This window comes from Elephas maximus, chromosome 27 (genome assembly GCF_024166365.1).
Source record: "Elephas maximus indicus isolate mEleMax1 chromosome 27, mEleMax1 primary haplotype, whole genome shotgun sequence".
Taxonomy (NCBI): Eukaryota; Metazoa; Chordata; class Mammalia; order Proboscidea; family Elephantidae; genus Elephas; species Elephas maximus.
Window position 1 is genome coordinate 651371 of NC_064845.1, and position 23268 is coordinate 674638.

General features: G+C 41.0%; 1 protein-coding gene across 1 annotated transcript in view; it reads right to left on the bottom strand.

The window, feature by feature from the left end:
- Positions 1 to 10260: 10260 nt before the first annotated feature.
- Positions 10261 to 23268, bottom strand: part of MOBP (myelin associated oligodendrocyte basic protein) — a 46167-nt gene continuing 33159 nt past the window's right edge. The window contains exons 5-7 of the transcript XR_007515683.1: positions 15382 to 15423; positions 13425 to 13508; positions 10261 to 13306 (exon numbers count right to left, since the gene is read on the bottom strand). The gene's annotated coding sequence lies outside the window, so the exon portion shown is untranslated. The remainder of the gene's footprint in view (positions 13307 to 13424; positions 13509 to 15381; positions 15424 to 23268) is intronic.

Consider the following 23268-nt stretch of genomic DNA (forward strand, 5'->3'; position numbering starts at 1 on the left):
GGTGTGGCTGGCATCTGTCTCCCTCCCAATCCCACAGCATCTTCCTACAGAATCAAAGTCTTTTTTCAAATTTACAATCCCTGATGGGGTGGGTGACCCACGAAGCAAGGTAACCATGGGGTTACTTACTAATCTGTAGCACACAATTTCACCTGTTTTTCAGGTTTATTTACTAATCTGTAGTGCACAATTTCACCTGTTTCTCCCCTATCAACAATGTGAAACCCATGTGGAAATTTTGCACTACAGATTAAGTAAGCACAAGTAAGCTCATGCTTACCTTGCTTACTGGGTGCTTGGACCCTGTCCTGAGGCCACACCAAGTAGGCTCTCAATGGGCTGCTGGGAGACTTGATGAGAAAGGAAACAGCTGACTAGGGTCCTCCTCTTGATGTGACGTATTGTCTTGATGACAGTTCAGAAGCAAAACTGCAAAACTGATTTATTTCAGAATAACAAGTTGAACGTAAGGGGTGATGCTATTTTGTTAAAGATAATACATCGGTGTTGGTTTAACAGAAAGATCTCTGTGTGTGTGTTTCATTTTTTTACTTGTTGGCCTATTTTATTTTTATTTTTGAGCATGCTGAGTCGTTGCTATTTTTTCATTGAACAGTGATCCATTATGATGATGGGAACAATCGATGAAACTGCAGCTCAAAATACCGAGAATGTACTGAATATCTTCACAGTTATTGCTACCAAACTCGTCCGAGTTGTTCAAACAAAACCAGGGTCTGCAGGAAGCCTCTACTTCCTGTGAGTATAGCTGTATCCGCTGTGATGCCTTTGGGGTTCAGCCTGTCTGTGATGTGGGTGTTGAGTGAGGACTCAGCTCTCCTCCCTCCGTTCTTTCCAAACCACCACACAAGCCTCCCGGCACGGAGCTTACTCAGCTCCCTGAGTCCCCAGGCGGCTTTCACTCACGTGGGTGCATTGGTTAGGTGTCACTGTTCTGTTCTCATCTCATTAGCCAAGAAATGGAAACAGTACGTGCTTTCCTCTCCTGCAGTAATTTTCATTACGTCAAGTCAGAGTCACAGTTTGCGAAATGACTTATGACTCCAAAGCCTCACTCCAGGACAGTGCTTTAAATTGCATGTTATCCCTGCTGAAGAGAAAATTTGTCTCTTTAACGTAAGTACAACAGTAGTTATAAGTCAACCCTTGTCATTTCCACAACAGCAACCTGATGTCACCCAGACAGGCTCAGCAACACTTTCAAAGTTCAATGCCGTTGCTTCAAGACAGAGATCACTCCGTGCCAACAAACCCTGAAACGTCACAGCAGAAGCTGGTTGGGAGCGTGTCATCCACCCGACCGGGAGTATGGTTAAATGGCCCTTTTAAGATCAGGCTTTGAGACCATAACATTTTCAAGATGGTTGTCTCTTGAAAAATGAAAAATTTATAAATTCTGGTAACATTTTCCCATCCCCTAAGAAATGTCCCCAGACTCCAATGTGTGGTAAACACTAGTCTCTGGTATCGTCTTCCTTATTCAGGAGAAGACTTAGGCTGGGAGAGAGGGGAGGAAGCGACTCAAGGGCACACAGCCACTGCCTGAAACAACTGGAGCTCGAGCCCAGGGCCTTGGAGTCCCACCCAGCTACATCTCTGGACCCACTGGGCTCTTGTGCTCCAGGAAGCAAGCCTGGTCCCACTCAGGTCAGGCAAGACAAAGTGTTGTTAAAGGGTGCTTAGTTTGGGGGGGTTGTTGTTTTTATAGTCTCTGCGTCTCTAGAGTCTATCAGTTTTGTTAATATCAATTCACTGAGGATAATTGTTTTTAAGCTGCAACCAGAGCTCCCTCTAGTGGCTGTTTGTTTGAACAGCAAGTTCTTTGGAAGATGAAATATCCCTGTTTATTTGGAACCAAGAAGGACTTTTTTTTTTTAATGAGCCACAATTTGCCTTTACAGCTAGATAATTTGTATCCCATTCGGTATATAGGCTCTAGAAGACCCGGATATCCCCACCTGGAAAATCTCGTTAACCCCGTTGCCGCGGATTCTGACTCCCAGCCACCCTGCTGGACAGAGCAGAACTGCCCCCAGGGGGTTCCAAGCAGCGGCTGGTGGATTTGAACTGCGGACCTTTTGGTTTGCAGGTGAGCTCTTAACCACTGCGCAAACAGGGCTCCAAAAACCACATTAGTATAAGTGAAACAAAACTTACTTGATTTCAAGGAGTCTGGAAAAACCAATGAAAATAAAAGATGTTTGGACCCTGCTGTTACCCAGTCGGTGCAGGGAGGCTACCCCTCGGGCAGCGTCCATCTGCCTGCGGCGTGGGTGGTTTAGACTAATTAGCTGTCAGGTCATGCTGACAGTGAAGAACACTGAAGAAACACTGAGATCTCTGAGCACTGATTTTTTTAAGTACCACACAAAAATATATTCAACAAAAATATCAAGTCTACTGGCCTTGCATTTTACATTTCATGCTTCCTGTCACACTTGATGGATTTGATCCTCCCAGCAGTTCTGACAGATCGAGCACACACTTGAGCTCAGTCTACAGACAGGTGACCTGATTCCCACAGGGGTGCCCACTGCTAACACTGTGCCCCTCGGCCATTCTGGGCCACAAGCCAGCCAGGCGACATTTCCAGTACTTCTGTAGCCACGTTTTCCTTGTGAAGAATTTCACAATATTCCGCTAAGCAGAGGGGAGTGCACTACTATTTCAGTCGTTTACGTGGTTTTGATTCTTTCATTTTCCATACAAAGCTTTTCCCTTATTTAGCATGATCTTAGATTTCCTGAAGCAAAATGGCTCAGCCAAGGGTAGGGCAGTTTTTAAAACAATGATTTTTAAGTGTGAGTAAAACAATCCCGAATAGTTAGAACCAATCCTCCTTAAAGAGCTGTCAGTCATGCCCCGTGAATTTGTGCACCGGTCACTGAATCATTCAACTGGGCAAAATTCCCATAATTAATCCTATGCACCTCCCTTGATAAAAACCCTCAAAATATTCACAACATACATATTATACATACAGTGTATAATATATACAATATATTCATACACACAGCATACGTCCATCCATCCCTCAGCATCAAATCTATCATGGCTCATGGCAACCCCATGTATTACAGAGCAGAACTGCTCCAGGGTTTCTTGGCTGTAATCTTTTACAAAAGCAGATTGCCAGGCCTTTCTTCCACGGTGCTTCTAGATGGACTCCAAGTGCCAGCCTTTAGGTTAATAGTCAAGTGTGAACCATTTTCATCACACAGGGACCTCTTACTCAGGATACACCCAGCTTATGTCTAATGTGGGTATGTAAGTATGTGTGCATTTATGTAAAAGTATACATATAAATACTGGACAATATGTGCACAGTGTTCACATGTACAATTTTATATAAATACACACATACATATCCAGATGTAAAATTGCAAAATTAATAAATTTGAAGTGAGAGGATATGATGTTAAAATGTCAGGTTACAATATAAATTGCATTAAGTGATTTCAAGAGTTGTCAAGAAGTGAAATCCACTAAATTGATGATATTTATTAACGGTGAATTATCTTCATAGTAAATATAATTAAATAAAAAAGATATTGATCCAAACCCTCGTGCTGGTACCTGGTGAATCACCAGGAAATAAGAGTTTCCTTGGCTTCGTTACTAACTCACAGAATCCTTCTTGTTTTTTTTTTAATGGTTCAAAAGCAGAAAATATAAACACTCAGACAACAAAATGTTTCTCCTATTCCTATCTCCCTTCCACCTAGTTCCTTCCAAGACCCAGCCTCTCAACAGGTAACCACTGCTATTAGAAGGTCCTTTTAGAGTGTCTTTACCCAACACAGAAAATGGCGAGCAATTCCCAGCTCCCCGTTACACAAAAGGTGGCATGTTACACACTTTCTACGTCTTGCTTGTAATTGTTATTATCACTGACAATCTATCCTGGAGCTCTCCCCATGCTGATACATAGAGAACATCCTCATTCCTTTTCATAGCTTCGTAGTATTCCATTGCACAGGTGTGCTATAATTTATTTAACTAGATTCCAGTTGATGGACATTGGGGTTGTTTCTGATCTTCTACTGTTCAAACATGCTGCAATGAATATATTGTACATACGTCATTTTTCACATATGCCAGTATAGTTACACAAAAAAAACAAAAACCAAACCCTTTGCCATCAAGTCAATTCCAACTCATAGGAACCCTATGGGCCAGAGTAGATCTGCCCCATAGGGTTTCCAAGGCTGTAAATCTTTACAGACACAGACTGGCACACCTTTTCCAGCAGAGCAGCTCGTGGGTTCAAGCTGCTGACCTTTCGATTAGCAGCCAAACGCTTGAACCACAAACAAGAGACGATTTCAAATATTGGTGTTGTGTTGAGGAAGATAGTGTCTCTGACACATTACAAGTTCTTCTGCAGGTCAGGTGGTTTCCTACCCCTTACTTTTAACAAAATCAAAGGAGGATTTCATAGAATTGACTACTGATGGATCCTTAAAAATAATTTTGTCTGGTAAACTATTATGTAATGTTTGATATGTAATTTGGGTTTTCAAAACAATTGAGTAACAATGACACAACAAAACTCTTTTCATTTCCATCATTCCTTCCCATAAATGAGGCTTATCAGTGCTTTTCTCTATAAAAAAGGGGAAAAAAGGATTTGAATGATGCTGATGCCTGCCTGTTCTGACTATCATTTATGTTTATGTGCAGACATACGCACAAATTTTTTTAAATTCCATCCATCTTATTAAGATATGATAAAACTTTCAATTTTATGTTTAATAACTATGTTTTCTATCATAATTCATGTTGTTTTACAAGTAGGTACTAATAATTATAATTGTAACTCAATCATAAGAAGTTTTTTAATTGTACAATTTTATGCTACATAATGTATGCTTTGCACGGACATGTGACACAGTGTGAATAAAGGGCTTTATAGCGTTATATATATACATTTCTTTAGGAAATATCATGAGGGAACTGAAAATAGAAACATTAGTTCAAAGAAAAAAGGGGCTGGTAAAAATTTCCAATTGTCGAAGAAAAGCTTGTCCATGTGTTTTTTAATGAATGATCAAATTATTATGGTATTTAGTTTATAGCCTTAAATTCTTAAAAGATTAATATGAGTTTTCCTTTAAAATGTCAATGTTTACAATTTGCTGTAATTATATCCTTTGCAACTATTTAAACTTATTTAAAATGTGTGAAGGAGCATGTACTTTTAAAAATTATTTTAAATTTATAACAGGGCTTCGAGCCTTCAAACCCCTGCTGAGAATCTGCATTTCTAACAGGTTCCCAGGCGACGTTGATGCTGCTGGTTGGGAACCAGTTCTGAGAACCACTAGTACAGTGGTGGTTCTCAGAATTTATTATACATAAGAATCACCTGGGACCTTGTTAAAATGTAGGTTCTGATTCAGTATATCTGGGGGTGGAAATACAAATTCTCATCAGGGGTTCAGACCAGAAGGAACTGGTTCAAAGCCTTGGTTCGTAAGTAAAAAGACTGATAATGAGAGCTCCATGAAGAAGGGAACAGCGTGAGCTACACTGCAAAGCTGACTGGGAGAACAGAGTATTCGAGGAACCACAGGTAGTGTTAGTATGACTGGGGTGTAGCCCATGCTGTGTAGAATTGACAGAAGAGTTTGGAGATATCGGGGGACATCTAGCTCAATTGGCATAATGTAGTTTATAAAGAAAATGTTCTACGTTCTACTTTGGCGGGTAGCCTCTGGAGTCTCAAAAGCATGTGAATGGCCATCTAAGATACTCCACTGGTCTCACCCTATCAAGAGCAAGGGAGAATGAAGAAAACCAAAGACCTAAGGGAAAGATTTTTCCAAAGGACTAATGGAGCACATCTACCACAGCCTCCAGCAGACCAAGTCCTGTGAAACTAGAAGGTGCCCAGCTAAAACACTGACCTGCTCTGACAGTGATCACAATAGAGGGTCCTGGACAGAGCTGGAGAAATATGTAGAACAAAATTCTAACTCACAAAAAAAGACCAGACTTACTGGTCTGACAGACTGGATAAACCCCAAGAGTATGGCCCCCAGACCCGCTTTTAACTCAGTACAGAAGTCACTCCTGAGGTTCACTCTTTAGCCAAAGATTAGACAGACCCATAAAACAAAACGAGACTAAATGGGCACACGAGCCCAGGGGCAAGGATGAGAAGGCAGGAGGGGACAGGAAAGCTGGTAATGGGGAACCCAAGGTCGAGAAGGGGAGAGTGTTGAGATGTCATGGGGTTGGCAACCAAAGTCACAAAATAATGTATTAATTGTTTAATGAGAAATGAATATGCTCTGTAAACCTTCATCTAAAGTACAATAAAAAGAAAAAAAAGAATTTGGAGATGTAGGGTGCATACCATGAAAGACCTTGTATGACACTCTAAGAGATTCAGACCTTATCCTGAATGGGTTGGGGTTCCAATAAAGGATTTTAAACTGAGAAGAGATATGACAGCTTCATCAAGAGAGAATCCTTAGGTAACAGGTACTGGTAAGGGCTGGAGAGACAGCAGAGGAGCCAACAACACCAGTTAGGAATCTATTGCAGAAACTGATGGGTGAGATTATGAGACTTCAGGGCAGAGACTCTGGTGGTACAGTGGTTAAAGCAATCAACTGCTAACCAAAAGATCAGCAGTTCAAAACCACCAGTGGCTCCTTGTCGTGGATTAAATTGTGTCCCCCCAAAATTTGTGTATCAATTTGGCTAGGTCATGAGTCCCAGTATTGTGTGATTGTCCACCAATTGTCATCCGATGTGATTTTCCTGTGTGTTGTAAGTCCTACCTCTATGATGTTAATGAGGTGGGATAGGCAGCAGTTATGTCAGTGAGGCAGGGCTCGATCTACAAGATTGGATTGTGTCTTGAGCCAATCTCTTCTGAGGTTTGAAAGAAAGAAGCAACCAGAGAGACAGGGGAACCTCATATCACTACGAAAGTAGTGTCAGGAGAAGAGCGCGTCCTTTGGACCCAGGGTTCCTGTGCAGAGAAGCTCTTATTCCAGGGCAAGACTGATGAGAAGGACCTTGCTCCAGACCCAACAGAGAGAGAAAACCTTCCTTTGGAGCTGACACACTGAATTTGTACTTCTAGCCTACTAACCCTTTGCTATCGAGCCGATTCCAACTCACAGTGACCTATAGGACGGGGTAGAAGTGCCCCATTGACTTTCCAAGGAGCATCTGGTGGATTTGTACTGCCAGCCCCTTGGCTAGCAGTTGTAGTACTTAACCACTACACCACCAGCGACTGTGAGAAAATAAATTCCCCTTTGTTAAAGCCATCCACTTGTGATATTTCTGTTATAGCAGCACTAGATAGCCAAGACACTCCTTGAGGGAGAAAGATGTAGCAGTCCGTTTCTGTAGAGATGTAAAGCCTCGGAAACCCTATAGGGTTGCTATGAGTTGGAATCAACTCCACTGCAATGGGTTTTTGTTGTTGTTTTTTTGTGTGTGTTTTTATTAGGGCAGAGACAGAGATAAGGACGTGGGACTCAGAGGACTTAAAAAAAAAAAAAAAAAACGATTATTTGTATGACTTGAGAAGCAGCAGCAGATCCCTGGCTGGCCAATGCAGGAGGAACAAGACTGGAGAGGACAGGATGTTGACTGCAGATAACTGTGAGACAGTGGATTTATGGTTCTCTGAGGCCCAGGAAATGGGTATGAGCAAAAGATGTAAATATGGAAGCTGGATTCTGATAAGTAATATTTAGTATTTTTGTGTGATTATTCATAGGAAGGATTGGTCTGTACTTTTTATTCTCTGCAGGATTTGTCAGGCTTTAGTATCAATGTTATATTCTCTAGAAAGAATATTTGGGTGGTTTTTGTCCTCTTTCAAGCTCTAGAACAGCTTACACAGAGTTAGAATGATTGTTTCTTAAAGGTTTGGTAGAATTATCTGCTCAGGCCATCATGGCTAACTGACTCCTTAGAGAATTACCTCTTTGGTGACTTTATTAATCCTATTGTAATGATACGTTTATGTTTATGTTTCTTCTGGGGTCAGTTTAGTAAATAGTATTTTTCTAAAAATACTTCCATTTTACCCAGATTTTTCAAAATACTGCAGAATTGAGGACAGTGATTTTTATGAATATTTTCATTTTTTTCTCATTTTTTCCTTCATGTAATTTTTATTTTATGAATTTATGTTTCATCTTTTTTTCCCGATTATTTCGATTGGTTGTTTTGATTTACATTGGTTTTTATAGCGAAAACACTTCTAGATTTACTAGGTTTTCTCTTTTCTGCATTAATTTTTGCTTTTATGTTCAGTAATTCCTTTCTTCTGTGCATCTTGGAATTATTTTGTTGTTTATTTTTTAACATTTTGAGAAGGGTGTTTATTTCATTTACTTTTTTTCTTTTTTTATTGATAATAATTTTAAGGCTGCTCTCATCTCAGCACATAAGATGTGCTTCAGTTTTAGCTGTATCCATGTAATTTATAGTATTTTCATTGTCTGCTTTCTCAAAATATCATAATTTTGGTTTATATTTCCTCTTTGGCCAAAAAATTGTCTGAGAGAGCTGTGAGGGTAGTGATGATGTTTTTAATTTCCAGGAGGTCTTTCTGGGTATTTAAAATATTTGTTAATAGTTTTTTTTTAATTGTGGTAAGAGAACGTTGAGAATTTATTGAGGTTTTAATTTGAGGGATAATATATGGTTAATTTTCTTGAATCTCTCATATTCACCTCTCTTTTCATACGTATCAATCAGTGCTGGTATGTATTCTATACCCTTGCTTATTTTTTTTCGCTTGCTCTACTGTGGACTGGGAGCGGTAAACTAAAGCTGTCCACTCCTTACGTGCTTCTGTCTTTATTGGCTTTCAAATCCTGTGATTTCTGTTTAATAAAGGTTTCTCTTGTTGCTTTTGTATCAACCACACACAGCATTTCATAAAGAGCACTGGCTGTATCTATTATTTCTTATTTGATATTGAGATTGTGACCTTGTCTTTTTGTATATGAAGGGGGCATTTTTTCAGGCATTCTTTTATTTTCAGCCTTTTTTTTTTTTTTCCTGTATCACTGTTTTAGATGTTTCTCTTGCATACATTTATTCTTTGCTCTGTCAATTATTAAATGTCATGTAGTCATTATTGCTTTAACTTTTGCATTTGTAGTTTGCTTGTTTTTTTGCGTGTATTTCCCCTTCTAAATGTTTGTGGAGAGGATAAGATTAAAGAAGATCTTTAACTTGTGCCTCCCTCTTTGAGGATGCCTGAGGCAGTTTTGACCCTGGCCAGAATTCTTGAAAAATGGACTGATGGAACATACTAATTAAAAAGTAAATAAGGGTGTTGCAGGTGTTTGTCTGCAGTAACTATGACCTAAGGGTGTTTTTAGTCACTTACAGCTGTTTACCTAGTCTGTTTATTGTAAATAAACCCTGAGTTTGCAGTCTGCAGGCTGAGCTCCTGCACCCTGTTTACTGAAGGTTAGAGGTAGAGCCTTCTGGAGTGTTTCATGTACAATAAGGGCAAAAGGCTTTCAATGATATCCAGACCAGGATCTCCCAAATCCCAATAAGTTACATTCAGTAATTTAAACTGCCCTTAAAGAAGGGGTGCTAATATGTTGACTGCCCCCCATTTATCCTCTCCCCAGGGATCTCATCTCTCCCCCTTTACCCTCTCTCCGAGGACCTCATCTCTCCCCCTTTACCCTCTCTCCAGGGATCTCATCTCTCCCCCTTTGCCCTCTCTCCAAGGACCTCATCTCTCCCCCTTTGCCCTCTCTCCAAGGACCTCATCTCTCCCCCTTTTACCCTTTCTCCAGGGATCTCATCTCTCCCCCTTTTACCCTCTCTCCAGGGATCTCATCTCTCCCCCTTTACCCTCTCTCCAAGGACCTCATCTCTCCCCCTTTACCCTCTCTCCAAGGACCTCATCTCTCCCCCTTTTACCCTCTCTCCAGGGACCTCATCTCTCCCCCTTTTACCCTCTCTCCAGGGATCTCATCTCTCCCCCTTTGCCCTCTCTCCAAGGACCTCATCTCTCCCCCATTTTACCCTCTCTCCAGGGACCTCATCTCTCCCCCTTTACCCTCTCTCCAAGGATCTCATCTCTCCTTCACAGATGTTAGGAACAGGAAGAGGAGTTTCTTCAGAGCAGTAAGTTGACTTGATCACTACAAATCCAGCCCAACTCATAAACCCCAAGTGTGAGTGATACCCGTAAGAGACATGCATAGAAGCTCAAGCAAGACAAATCTTCCAACCTTTACTGACTCGAATTTGGCGCGATAACAGCAAAAACACCCAACAGGATAAAAAATCACATTAGGGGCAGAACACACTAAAACCTCCTTTAAAAAACTATCCTGGATCCTTATTGGTATTTTTTATTTACCTCTATTATAAGTTCTTCTTGCTTTTCTGTAATGAGAGACTATTAATTCATTTTCCCATTTTTGAGCAACTGATTTTTCTTGTTTTCATTAATTTTAACCAAAACATGCTGTATACTACCATACCAAACCATGGTTCTAATTCACAATTGCCACCTCAAAATTCAGGAGGCTCCATATCTCTTCTTCCTTCTTGCCCCTCAGCTCAACCCTCCTGAAGCTGGATTCACAGTGTGAAGATCATGTTGGTTCTTTTGGTCAATATCAACACCAATGTCTAAAAGGAAAGAAGCTGCAGCCTCCATCTTGGGGAACATCAAAGAAACTAGGAGACATAGATACCCCATACATTTAATAGAAGGTAATAATAAAATGTAGAATATAGAAAAATGCCACTTCTCAAACTTTCTTTTAAAACAAAAATCCTCTGTCAATTTCCCCATTTAAGCTCCCCAATTTGAATTTATTTTCTCTTTATATTTTTCCGTTCACTAGTGTAAATGTGTATTTATGGAGAAGAGTTTTTAGTAGTAAACTCTAGTTTTACAGAGGCCTGTGGGTACATACAGTGGTACACTGGAGCTGGCCTCTACCAACTCATGAGTTGATCATGCACGTCTCTCCCCAGTGCTGCGTCTGGTGACATTACGTTCGAGCTTGCAACGAACCATAGTGGAAGTATTTACACCATGGGAATTGGCAAACACTGTGAATCAGAACTTTCCATCCAGAGAGCCAGTTGTTAAGCATCTCCTAGCACAACTCTGGGCATACACCTCCGTTTTCCCCAAACCAGTCAAAGTGTCGGAACATAAAATCAATTAACATCCAGAATTATCAGAGTAATATCCCAGGCATTGTGGTTGAAAATTCCCACTAAAGAACTTTACATAGGATATCTTTTGGAGCTTTATGTAATTTCTACAATGTTTACTGTGTAGTGCTCCCCAGACTGACCCTTAAAAGACAAAACATACTATTGAATTACAGCATATTTTAGTTATAATATCCAAGGTACATTACATTTAGTTATTCATCAATTTCAAGTAATTTTCAGATATTTTTGATTCGCCACCAGAAGGTTTTATTTCCACAATAGACAGAGAACTCATTACTAATGTTTCTGTGCTAATATCCAGTTTTTTTGGATGAATTAATACATGCTACACTCTCCCCTCCCCAACCTTGCATTCTGTAATAACTGTGTATCTTCTGGATAGTACGGAGGATAGAGCCCAGCGAGCTCTGAGTATGGGGTCGGTTTGGCCAAAATCTAAAATGGCCCAAAGGGATATTAAGTTTCCTTCTTGGATCTGGGTGGGACTGGACCAGTAATTTGTTCTCAGTTGCCAGTGACCTGTCATGGCCCTCCCCCTGTGTTATTCTCTGGAATGTAATGGCCTCAGATGTCTCATTGTTGAAACTGTTATAGTAGAGGTTCATATTTTTTCTTTTAGCACCTGAATTTAGGCAGGAGAAGCATTCCTATTTAAAGGGTCTGTGTAGTTCTCTTCCCCTGCCTCATTATTGGCACTTGCACAGAGCCCTAGCCTCCCCAAGTAAGGAAGCCAGGACACTCTGGCCTCCGTCCAACTGCCTAGGAGCTGATGTGGATCTAAGGCATTTCTCATCTAACTCTATCACTCTTTGTCCTCACTCAGTGACATTTCCCTCCCCCAACCCCATACCTGGAACTGAACACCCTCTAACATTGCCCCCATATTTTTACTTGCATCTTAAACTTGGCTGGGTCTGGCTGTGCTCACTCAAGGACACAGAGCCATGGCCCTGTTAGAGCTTTGGGTATCTGCCTGTGCTTGGCCATAGGAGCTCCTAGCACAAGACTGCTCCTGATGTCCTCTTTTTCCTATACTCTGAGTTTCACTCTGCTTAATACTGTCCATTTTACATCCCTCTACATTCTACAACATTCTGTTATCTTCTACTGTGTTTTCCTACTTATTAGTAAAAGGCTTTGGTGCAGAGGTGTGTGTATTCCAACTTTTCCCCTTTTTTCAACATGTCAGAAGCCAACAGAGGTCACAGCTTCAAGCTAAGATCCAAAACTTTCTCAAACCAAGTATTTTTGTTTTCTTAGAGTTGTAACCATGGAGAGACCCCAGACTTGTCATCAGTCTCCCAGCTATCTCTCCTAACAAAATTATGCCTGGCCAATATTGTCAATCATTTATATATAGTTTTTAATTTGTGTTTTTAAATCAGGAGTTATTTCAAGTCTTTTTTATTTCCTAAAAGATGGGTTTTTGTGGCTGTCCTTTTATTTTGTTGTTAATTTTGTTCTTTTTCACTGTAGAGTGTTAGATCTTACGGTTTCTGCTTCTTGGGAAATATGCAATATTTTCATGGGTTATTAAAATTTATGCATAGGGCATTATATTGTGCTTATTATGTCCTATTTGCTCTTTGTATTCCTCATTTTGTTTTCCCAATTTATCTGCCTGATGTGGGTATATCTGATTCATTCATTTTAACTGCTGCTTAGGATTTTATTTATGAACATACCCTAATTGATTCACTCATTCTATTTGCAGATATTTTGGTTAATTTCTTTCTTGTCTTTTTTTTTTCCAATGAAAAACAATGCTTTACTGATCAGCTTTATGTGTACCTCCTTTTTCCATTAATACAAATTTTCACTGGGATGGGTATTTAAAAGCATAATTGCTTGATCATAGGTCATAAAATATCCTGCCCAGATTGTGTCCCAAAGATGTTGTAACAGTTTATAAACTCCTATCAGTAGCTCGTGAGACTTTCTCTTCACATTCTTTCCAATACTAGATAATTTTTAACTTTTGCCATTATCATGGTGGTGCAAAAATATCTTTTTTTTTATTTTATTTTGCACATCCCTGAAGAAAGACATATATCTTCAGATTGAAGAAACTTGAGTCCTGAGCAAAATAAATAAAAATAAATTCATACTTAGTGACATCATAGTGAAATTGCAGAACACCAAAGACAAAGAGAAATATTTTAAAAATAACCAAAGGAAAAATACAATTTACTTACAATGGAAGGACAAGTAGACCAACAGAAGATTTTTCATTGGCAATTATGGAGGTCAGAAGACAATGGGTTGGTATCTTTAAAGTGCTGAGGGGGAAAAAAATCTGTCAAACTAGAATTCTGTATACACTTGCTCAACTCGCAATTATCACCCCAGTGGTCATATCTGCACATTCACCCTCCACCTTCTTCCAGAAATAGATCTTCATCCTTGATGACAAGGGCAGGTGGTTGCTCAAAGCTGAGCAAATCTTAGAACTTCATGCCCCCTAATCACATTATTAGTCTGAAAAGCAAGCATATAAGCAAAGAAAGACAGAGAGAGCACTGGACAGTCTCAGTGCTGAGACCAACTCAACCCTGCCTTCTCCGTGCTTTGGAGATGTATCCTCTGTTCTTGCCCTTTACAGCTAAAAGTCTTGGGAGGAAGATTTCTTGAGATAATAATAGTTAAAAAAAAGGATGGAAGGCCAAATGGGACTTGGAGGAAATGAGAGAGAGAAAAAAAAAAATTTAAGAGGTTCTAATCAGTTTGGAAACCCTGGTGGCATAGCTGTTAAGTGCTACGGCTGCTAACCAAATGGGTTGACAGTTCGAATCTGCCAGGTGCTCCTTGGAAACTCTATGGGGCTCCTTGAAAATTCTGTCCTATAGAGTCGCTATGAGTCGGGATTGACTCAACAGCCCTGGGTTTGTTTTTTGGTTTAATCAGAGTTCAGAGCCCTGCTGATATAGAAGTTAAGTGCTATGGCTACTAACCAAAAATCATCAGTTCAGATCCACTAGCCACTCCTTGGAAACCCTATGGGGCAGTTCCAATCTGACCTATAAGGTCACTATGAGTTGGAATTGACTTTACAGCAATAGGTTTTGTTTTGTTTTAGCCAGAGTTCATTTTCTAAATGGTTGGAGGTATAGGAGTGGTAGAAGCCAAGTGGATGAGTAGAGTGGAAAGATGTAGCCTGACTTGTGAAAGTTGGAAGAAAGAAACAACCAATAATAGAAATCATCGCCCATTAGTAGACGAAACTTGATAGAATTCACCTACCACAACTTTCAGCTTGGGAACTAGAGCAACTCAGTTTCTCCCTTCTGTTTACACTCCCATACACACAGAAACCATGTAGATCTGAATGTTGTCATGTTACACATCTTTGCCTTTTTTCTTCCAGCTCAGTTTTTGTTACTGAAAATCCAATGCCTTTGCCAGGAATCCAGTTTTCCTATTTTCCTGAAACTCTTTCAAAGTGCCAATAATTTAAAAACTTGTTAATTTACGATATTTGCTCTTATGTAAAGATACTAAAATTTAAGAAAATTGCCAAAATTTAGATAGCAAGATAAGAAGGAATATCAAGAAATTGAGTTTATGGTTAGAACCAGAGGATTAATTTATTTTAATCAAAATATATATTAATTCAAATTATATTGAGAGGCTAATATATTAAGATGAAATCTTAAATATAAAAATTAATTATAAACAAAACCTAAACCCATAGAAATATTGTTCAGTGCAAAGGAAAAAATGATTGTACCATTCAAGAAACCTAGCTCAGGAGAATATTGTTTTGTGAAAGCCAGTTATTTGTTAGCTTAAGAAAGACTGAGCACTTGATCATGAGAATTCTCTGTGGAATAGTTACAAGGGTATCATCTACTCCTAGACACTCTTACTAATGAAGGCAGAAGACCACAACCCATCCAAACTGGTGACTATTGACAACAGAGGAAGGAACTACCCGTTTCTTTGTCTCTGAGTGGATAACAGTTGATACATGGTCTTAGGCTAACACAGTCTCTGAATGCAACCCCTCAAGTGAGATACTTTTTCTCCACCAAGGCCAGGGCATATAAGGCAGTCACATTTTTGTCTAAACCACAGGCATAATGTCTTTGCGACTGATTGAGCTAGAGGAGAGGAGCAATCTGAGCATCTTAGGAGGAAGGATTGGCAACTTACAGCATATGGGACCAGTTATGTAAAAGTTGATGCTGCGTGTATCTGGAATAAGAGAAAGAGTAAGAGAAAGATATTTATTTATGATGATTACTTTTCTTACTATTATTATTATCTTTAAAATAGAAATTGCAAAGATGGGACATTTCTAGGTAAATTCTGTTCAATATAGCAAAGTGGAAAGTATATCAATTCCATACTCTGCAGAGTCAACAGCATGGTGACATGAAGGCTTAAAAAGGAAGTTGGAAGGAAGTTTGAGGCCATGTTTTCAAATCTGTTAAATTTCAGAAGATGACAGTTGTCCATATCCAATAATTGGGGAGAGTGAGGGACAAGTTTGAGGTGTAAATCTGTGGTCCTTGCTCTTACGAGGTTCATATTCTAGTGGTGGAGACAGGCAATAAACAAATATACAAATAAGTGTAAGAAATAAATATAGTGATAACAGCTACAATTATGGGAATGAGCATCATGTCTTCCTGTTTAACTAAATGCTTTCTATATGTCAGCTCTATGTGAGTTGCTTTACATGTTTTTTCTTATAATTGTCCTCATCTGTAAAACGAAGCTTAGGGAGCTTCTTAAGTCATTGTCTAAGGTCACACCCTTCTCCAAGGTCACATAAGTAGGAAAACTCAGGGGTTTGACCCCAGGTCCCATGCTCTGAACCATCATGTGTGCTACCTCTCCTAACAATGACAAAGTGACAACTGCCATGGTCACCTCCAACCCCTGATGAGAGTGTGAGAGCTGCCCTGATCCTGAGCCTTTAGACCACACCCACCCACACACCCAGTCACCATAAGAACATCAACCAATTACAGTGAGTGCTCGTCAACACAGTGTGTGCCCATGGGTCCTTATGCACCATAGCTTCAAGCTCCGTGACCTGGGTTAAGACGAGGAGATGGTACCACACACTCAGTGCACTCCGCTACAGATGGAAGAGTTGTGTGAACTCGGGCATCTGATTCTATCGTTTGGACCCTCTGCCTGGTAGTTGGAATTTTTATTTCCAGGTCTTTGCTTACATACTCGATAAGTCCTTAAATGATTTTTTTCTTCAATATATTTTCGTTATTTATTCTGTCAGAAAATATTGACCCTATTTGCCAGTGACAGTGGTGATGAGCAGACTTGTCCATGAATTTGGGGCACCCATTTTTATTGTGATTTCTTAAATGCACTATAAGTGCTTAGTGCTCCAGAGTCCCATGAAAGGAGGACTCCTAAAAAATAGGTGGAGAGCAAAGGTTGGGTAGTCTCCTAAGAAATTTTAAATAGAGGGCTCAGAATTTAAGACAAAATGATTTCTATATTCAGAAAGAAAAAAATAAAAACGAGCCTGATTTTTCCCCTATGTAAATAATGTGCTGGATTAAACAAGATGGCAAATGGCATTCCCTGTATAAGAAAGGCCTATATAACATGGTTCTAAATCAGTTCCATCCCAAGGGTGGGTGAACATGTTCAGAACACAGGCTTCCTTAAGGAGTGTGCTTTACAAAGCCTTTCTGGGTTATGTCTGTGCACAAAGGCCATTTCATTTTCAAGACAACCTGAGCTCCACAAGTCAGAGGGGCCAGGGAATTAGAATGAGTCGCCAGTCAAATCCCCTTCTGGGTAAGGACTAGCATGAAGTTTACCCATACCTCGGGCCCTGTACCTCCCGTCTACATGTGCTTTTGAGCAAGGAAGCGGCGGACAGGCAATGGAAGGGATGGGCCCCACCTCTCCCAGAGCACATGAAGCCATAAAAAGGGAAGAGCATGTCTCTCTCTCTCTGTCTCTCTCCTTGTCTATCTCTCTCTCTCAAGCAGACAAGCACACACACACACATACTCATGAACACATTTTGGCAAAATGTTCTTTCTCTGGACTCTAGAGATTCTCTTATTAGGACCCCAGGAGTTCACCAAAAGGCAGCTTACACCAGAAGAGGAGGAAAGGTGCACACGGGAAACTGGGCTCAAATTTGATTAAGGGCTTTTGGAGACTGGGAACAAAGCAAGTAACAATAGATGAAAGCTGTAGGTGAAAGCAAGCTATGGAGTCAGATCCGGCAGTGATACAACCATTCTAACTCACATGAGCACACCTGGAAGGCATCATGGGACCTGGGTGCCAGGCCACTTTGGGAAGAGAAGAAGGCCAGGCTTGAAGAGACCTGGAACCAGGATGCACCTGGCCGTGGGTCGGCACCACCACCTGGGGCAGCTGCTTGTAGTCTGACAGTGGGGATCTGCACAAGTCAGCGTGGTTTGGAGTAGAATCTCAGCTAGCAGCTGGGAACAAGATCCAGGAAGAGAAAGAAGAGAAGAGAGTAGGACGCCCAGAGAAATAAAAATGTGGAAAGTTTTGCTTCTCTGCTAGAAATCCACAAAGACCTTCTATGAATTTAAGTTGCAGAAAAACAGCTATTGTGGGCAGAAGTGAGGACGTTGGGGTGACGTATGAGAGGAAGACAGAAGAAAGACAGCAGCTGGAGCAACAGGAAGGGGTGGTGGTGAAGATTAATTGGAAGGAGGCGCAGGGGAGCCTGGGAGGGTCCTGCTGTCATCAGCTTGATTTAGAGGTGGGACAGAATGGAGCCTGTGGAATAAAGACAGCGACAAGGTTGACAGCGATGGAAAGGGGCAGAGAGAGGTCCACGGAGTGGAGAGAAGGCTATGGTCTCCTTCTGTCGTTACCTGCTCCTGCCCCCAACTTCACGTCCTCCTTCACCCAGCCCCTGCTGAGACCAGTGGACAAACTAGATGAGATCTCAAATCTCAGAAAGACAAAGAAATTGCGATTAGGAAAAGGCTGTAGTTGAAGTGCTGAATAAATACACTATGCAGCTGAAACTGCTTGATCTTGATTTTGGAATCTGAAAAATCATAGGGAAGGAGATGCAAGGGTGACTTTGAACATGAAGCATTAGTCGGCAGACCACCAAAGAAGAAGAAGAAAAATCGGGGGAGTGAGATTATACTGAAATCCACATTAACAAGAGCTGAAGAAGATAGATACCACTTACATTCCAAGCCGAATAATGAGGTGTCAGCAAGGCAGCCGCTGAGGAAGAATTAAGCTGGAAAATGCTTGCAGCCAAAGCTCTAGTTGAAAAAAAAAAAAAAAAGTTGAAAGTGAATGCAAAATCCTGCAGCTGCCAGTAGAGATCCTTAACTATCTCCATCAGTGGAAAACTCAGGCTCTGTTAAAGGGTCTGACTCAGAAAGATGATACAGCAGAAGAGAAAAAACAGAAGCTGTCAGCTGCAGGAGAAGAAGAGGAACACAGGGAATTCAAGAAATGGAGAGTGAATTATAGCAAAAAGATTATGTAAAAATCTGCTTCATCACCGGGAGGAAACAAAACAAAACAGGGCACCAGGCTTTTTCTTTTTGATGCAGAAAGATTTTTTCCTGGAGAAAAGAGATGCTATCCTCCTGAGACAGAAATTGCAGGGAACAAACAAAAAAATTGATGTGCTTCAGAGACCAGAGACAATAAAACCAAATCCGGGCAGATTGACTCAACCGCAACCATCAATAAGAGGTCTGGAAGCCAGGCTGACTCTCATGGGACATTCCCTGTGAGCTCTGGGGGCTCTGCTCCCCACCGTGCCACCTTCAGCTTTGTCCCACAAAGGAAAAGTCATGCCTGCAAGCGAATTAGTTGAGTGGACTACCACCTGGGAACAGAGGGTCATACAAGGTGTTAGAAAAAACTTGACCCTCTAATCTGGGGGATAATGTAATTTAATTAATGAAAAATTGCCAGAATGGCTGTTGAGTCCCCCACCACCTGAATGACAGACCACCCAACTCTCCTTAATGGTGGACGCACTAGCAATACCTCCATTTTATCATTAATCAAATAGATTTGCCTGGAGGTCAACATGGAGCCGTGCACTGGCCGCCTCCTGGCGGAGGGAGTATTTTCAGTATCTGGTAAGAAATCTGCCTCTAATGTTGGCCTTCGGGTAGCTTCATTAATAAAGAGTAGTCCAAAAAGTTATTTCCTTTCTGCATCAATGACTGGTTTGGTTAATGCTGGTGCAAATAACGCCCATCTTTATCAGGGATAAAGCCATCTCCTCAAACATGGATCCAGATACTTTCTCATCATTGCTTTCTAATGAGCTTACATCTCTCAGCTAAAAGACAGACATACCTGCTAAAAGAACCTTTAGAAACTTAGACCTTCTTGACACAAGACAGCACCTTCTTTCTGGACTCTAATTACTTGGGATTATCTATCTTTGTCTCTAAAAAGCCCTTACAGCCTTTGTGTTCTAGAGAGAAGCCACCATCCTTTCTAGATACGGCCCTTGATTCTGCACTGGGTTCCACAGGTTTCCAGACCCAGGTGATGGATGGACTGCCGGGACAGTTCATGTGCTTCAAAATCCAGTACTCTGACTTAACAGGGTCTTAGAACTTAGTTTTACTCTTAGAGGTCTTTTTAAGCCAAATGATTGAAATCTGATAGATATTTGATTTACTGTGAATGAAGGCCACCCTTAAGCTATTTTTTTTTCTTTTAAGCTATAGTCTCCCATTTTCTCTCTTCAAGCCTATTTTATGTGTTATTAATGTACTTTATGTATTTAATGTAGGTTATGCAATACGAAAGGAATTTTTAATACCATGTTGGATACAATATTTCACATAAATTTGTTTAAAAATAAAAGTAGAGGTATGATTTTCAGAATTTTTTGTGAATCTATGCTTTTTTGTTCATCCATACTTTGGATAAACCTAGCCAGTGGATCAAAAGTAAAAACGCTGAACTTGGTAGCAGGTGAATTTTTCCCTAAGAGGAAATAAGTAGTCACAGATATTCCAGCCAACTAAACCCAAACATACAATGTAACGCCAAACAGTACACTATTCAATTCAGTAAATCATTTAGAAAATAAGTAGCATATGGATTCCATATTTGTTTTCAGTGGTGAAAGTGAGATTGTCAAACTCTTTTACCCCAGCAAAACCCCTTATTTATATAAAACTAAAACTCAGCATAGACCCTAAGAGCTGCTTTGCCTGATGTGGAGCTATGGCCTGGAGCCCCGCTGGCTTCACCTCCTTCTCCCCTCATAACGTGGCACCTCCAAGGTACTCCAGAGCTCCACCATTCTCAGTCTGGAAACTCCTAGTTTGAAGCATGATGGTAATAAGATCAAGGTGTGGTCTCAGTGGCCATGGGGGCCATGACCAGTATCTCCCATTTATAAACACAAAACACCCTGTGGTGTAGGATGGCTGCATAATTGATGCTCAATAAAAAGAGGCTATTTTTATCACTACCTTTAACCAACCTTCCTATGTTACAAATGTGTATCCATGTTACAAAAAACAAAAGTGACTCACAAACCTCTCCAAATTACAACTGTACACCTTACTGTTGGGTCAAGAAAATCATCTTTGTCTATAAGGACACTTTATTTTACTTAAGCAGAGAGAGCAAGTACCTGTTAATGGTGTTATTAATAGGCCTGGAACATCTGCTATGGGGCCAGGCATAAAGCCCTCCCAGGACCCTTCCAACCCTGGGTTTCCACATTTCTCTGCTAGAGTAGCAGCCCAGATGGACATTTATCAAAGCATGGTCTCAGAGTACGGCTTGTTTCTCTGTGATCTGGTGGAATGATGGCAGTTTCCCAGAGTCAACATTTCTTTGTGGCTCTTTATTCCCTGGGGGCATTGTTGTTGTTAGGTGCCAACCGGTTGGTTCCAACTCATAGCGACCCTATGCACAACAGAATGAAACACTGCCCGAAGTGGGAGCATTGGACTCTGCCATTCTTTCCCCAACTCTCTCATTTTCCATGTAAGACCATATGGGCCTCAAATTTAGATCTAGAATTTTGGAATTGAATATTGACCCTTAAATCTAAATATGAAGTTGTAGGCAAAGACTTAGTGGCAAAATGTTGCCTTTAAATATAAATCATATATATAAAAAAAAATTCATCTGTAGGAAGTGTTATAAGATTTCAAAGACCATGGTTGAAATGATTTCTTTATAATCCTCTCCACTGTCCTCATATCTCCCACCCCAACACCACCATCCCCCACTGTGAAAAGACCATCTTGCCTCCTACTTCACAGAGAAAATCAAAGCCACAGGCAGAAACTGCCTCAAGCTCCCACCACTGACCCTGCAAGCCCACCAGAACCCACACTTTCTTCCTTCCCTCTTTTCCAATGAAAAGGCACCCCTGCTCCACACCTGATCCCCTCACCTGTGCACCAGATTCCCCTCTTCCCACCTCCTTAGTACTTGGCTCCATCAATTATCTCCTCCTTCTTCATACACCCTCTCTGTTGCCTCCTTCCCATCAACATTTTAACCTGCTCAAGTGTCTTCTGAGTTAACGGACATTCCACCTGTTGCCCTACCCTTCTGCTTCCCTTCACAGTCGACCATAGTTGAGGGAATTGTGTCTACATTCACCAATTCCTGTTCTTACCTTCCATTTACTCCTCACAGAGGTTTCCCTACAAAGGTCATCAACAGTTTTTTGTTACCAAATAGAATGGACATCTCTGACTTCTCAAAAGTATATAAACTTCGAAAATTTTTTCTTACGGAAAAAAAGCAACAAACAAACATCCATTCAGTCAATAAGTATTTATTGAGTGCCGAGGACTGAGGATATAGCAATAAACAGGTCTCGGCAATCATGGAATTTACATTAATTGGGGGAGGGAGAGCCAAGCAACAAAAAGTAAATAAATGAAAGATAATTCTAGAGGGTTATAAGTACCATGAAGACAAACAAAAGTAGAGTGATCGAATAGAGAGTAACTGGGAAACAACATTGGCTAGCCAAGGGAGCATCTCTAAGATGATGACATGTGAGCTGAAGGCAACTGCAAACAGCAGGGAGCAGAGCATCACAGCAGGATGAATAACAAGAGAGACCCCTGAGATGGGAACAAGCACCAAGGACATATGACAACACAGCGTTTACGTGTATAAAAGGAGGGAGTGGAAAGAAGTAGGAAAGCATGGTCTTCCTGGATAGGGAAGGGTTTCTGAGCCACAAGGGGAGTGGACCAGACCTGGAAGAACAGTAAGCCTTGTAGCCTTTTGGGATGGGGCCTGACTTCCCCTCCTGTCCACTGACCTCCTAAGTAGAAAAGTGTTGGAGGGGGTGAGGAGGAGTCAGGGAAGGACCTACTGCCTGCATCTTTCACACTTCAATCCCAATTTTAGGAGCTAATAAACAAATCAGCCACACTTGGGCTTGAAACAAGCTGAAATGGCTTCTGGAGTGAAATCAGCTGGGGCCTGAGCAGAGATGAAGCTATTCCAACCCCATTCCTTCCCTCCTCCAGCTCTGGGCATGCAGAGAAAGTATCCCAAGAGGGGCACCAACCAGGCCATTGCTGAGCCTACAGTGGAACACTAAGATGAGGCCAGGCCCCTGAAGGGGGTGTGTTAAAATGTAGTCTTGTCTCATGATTGACCTCTAGAGGTCAGGTGTCCAAGAGTGCATGAAACCAGCATGGAAATTGGAGGGCTCTCCAGTCATTGTGCCTCAGACAGAAAACTAGAGCTCAAGGGTATTCTCCCAAAGCTAAGTCTCCCCAACACAAAACACATACACACACAAACACACGCACAACTCTCACACATACATACACACACACACAACTCACACACACAGACACATACAACTCATACACACACACACACAACTCACACACACACACACACACACTCACACCAATCTGCAGGAACACAAGATGACCCAAGGACCCTCCCTTGGACTTGGAGGTGGAGAGGGCAAGAGATTCCCCCCAGCACGTGCATGTGTATAAGACGTGGGGTGGAAATAGCAGTTTATTCTTAGGGCCCTGAGCAGTGGGAGCCCATGATCTCTTTTAGAGA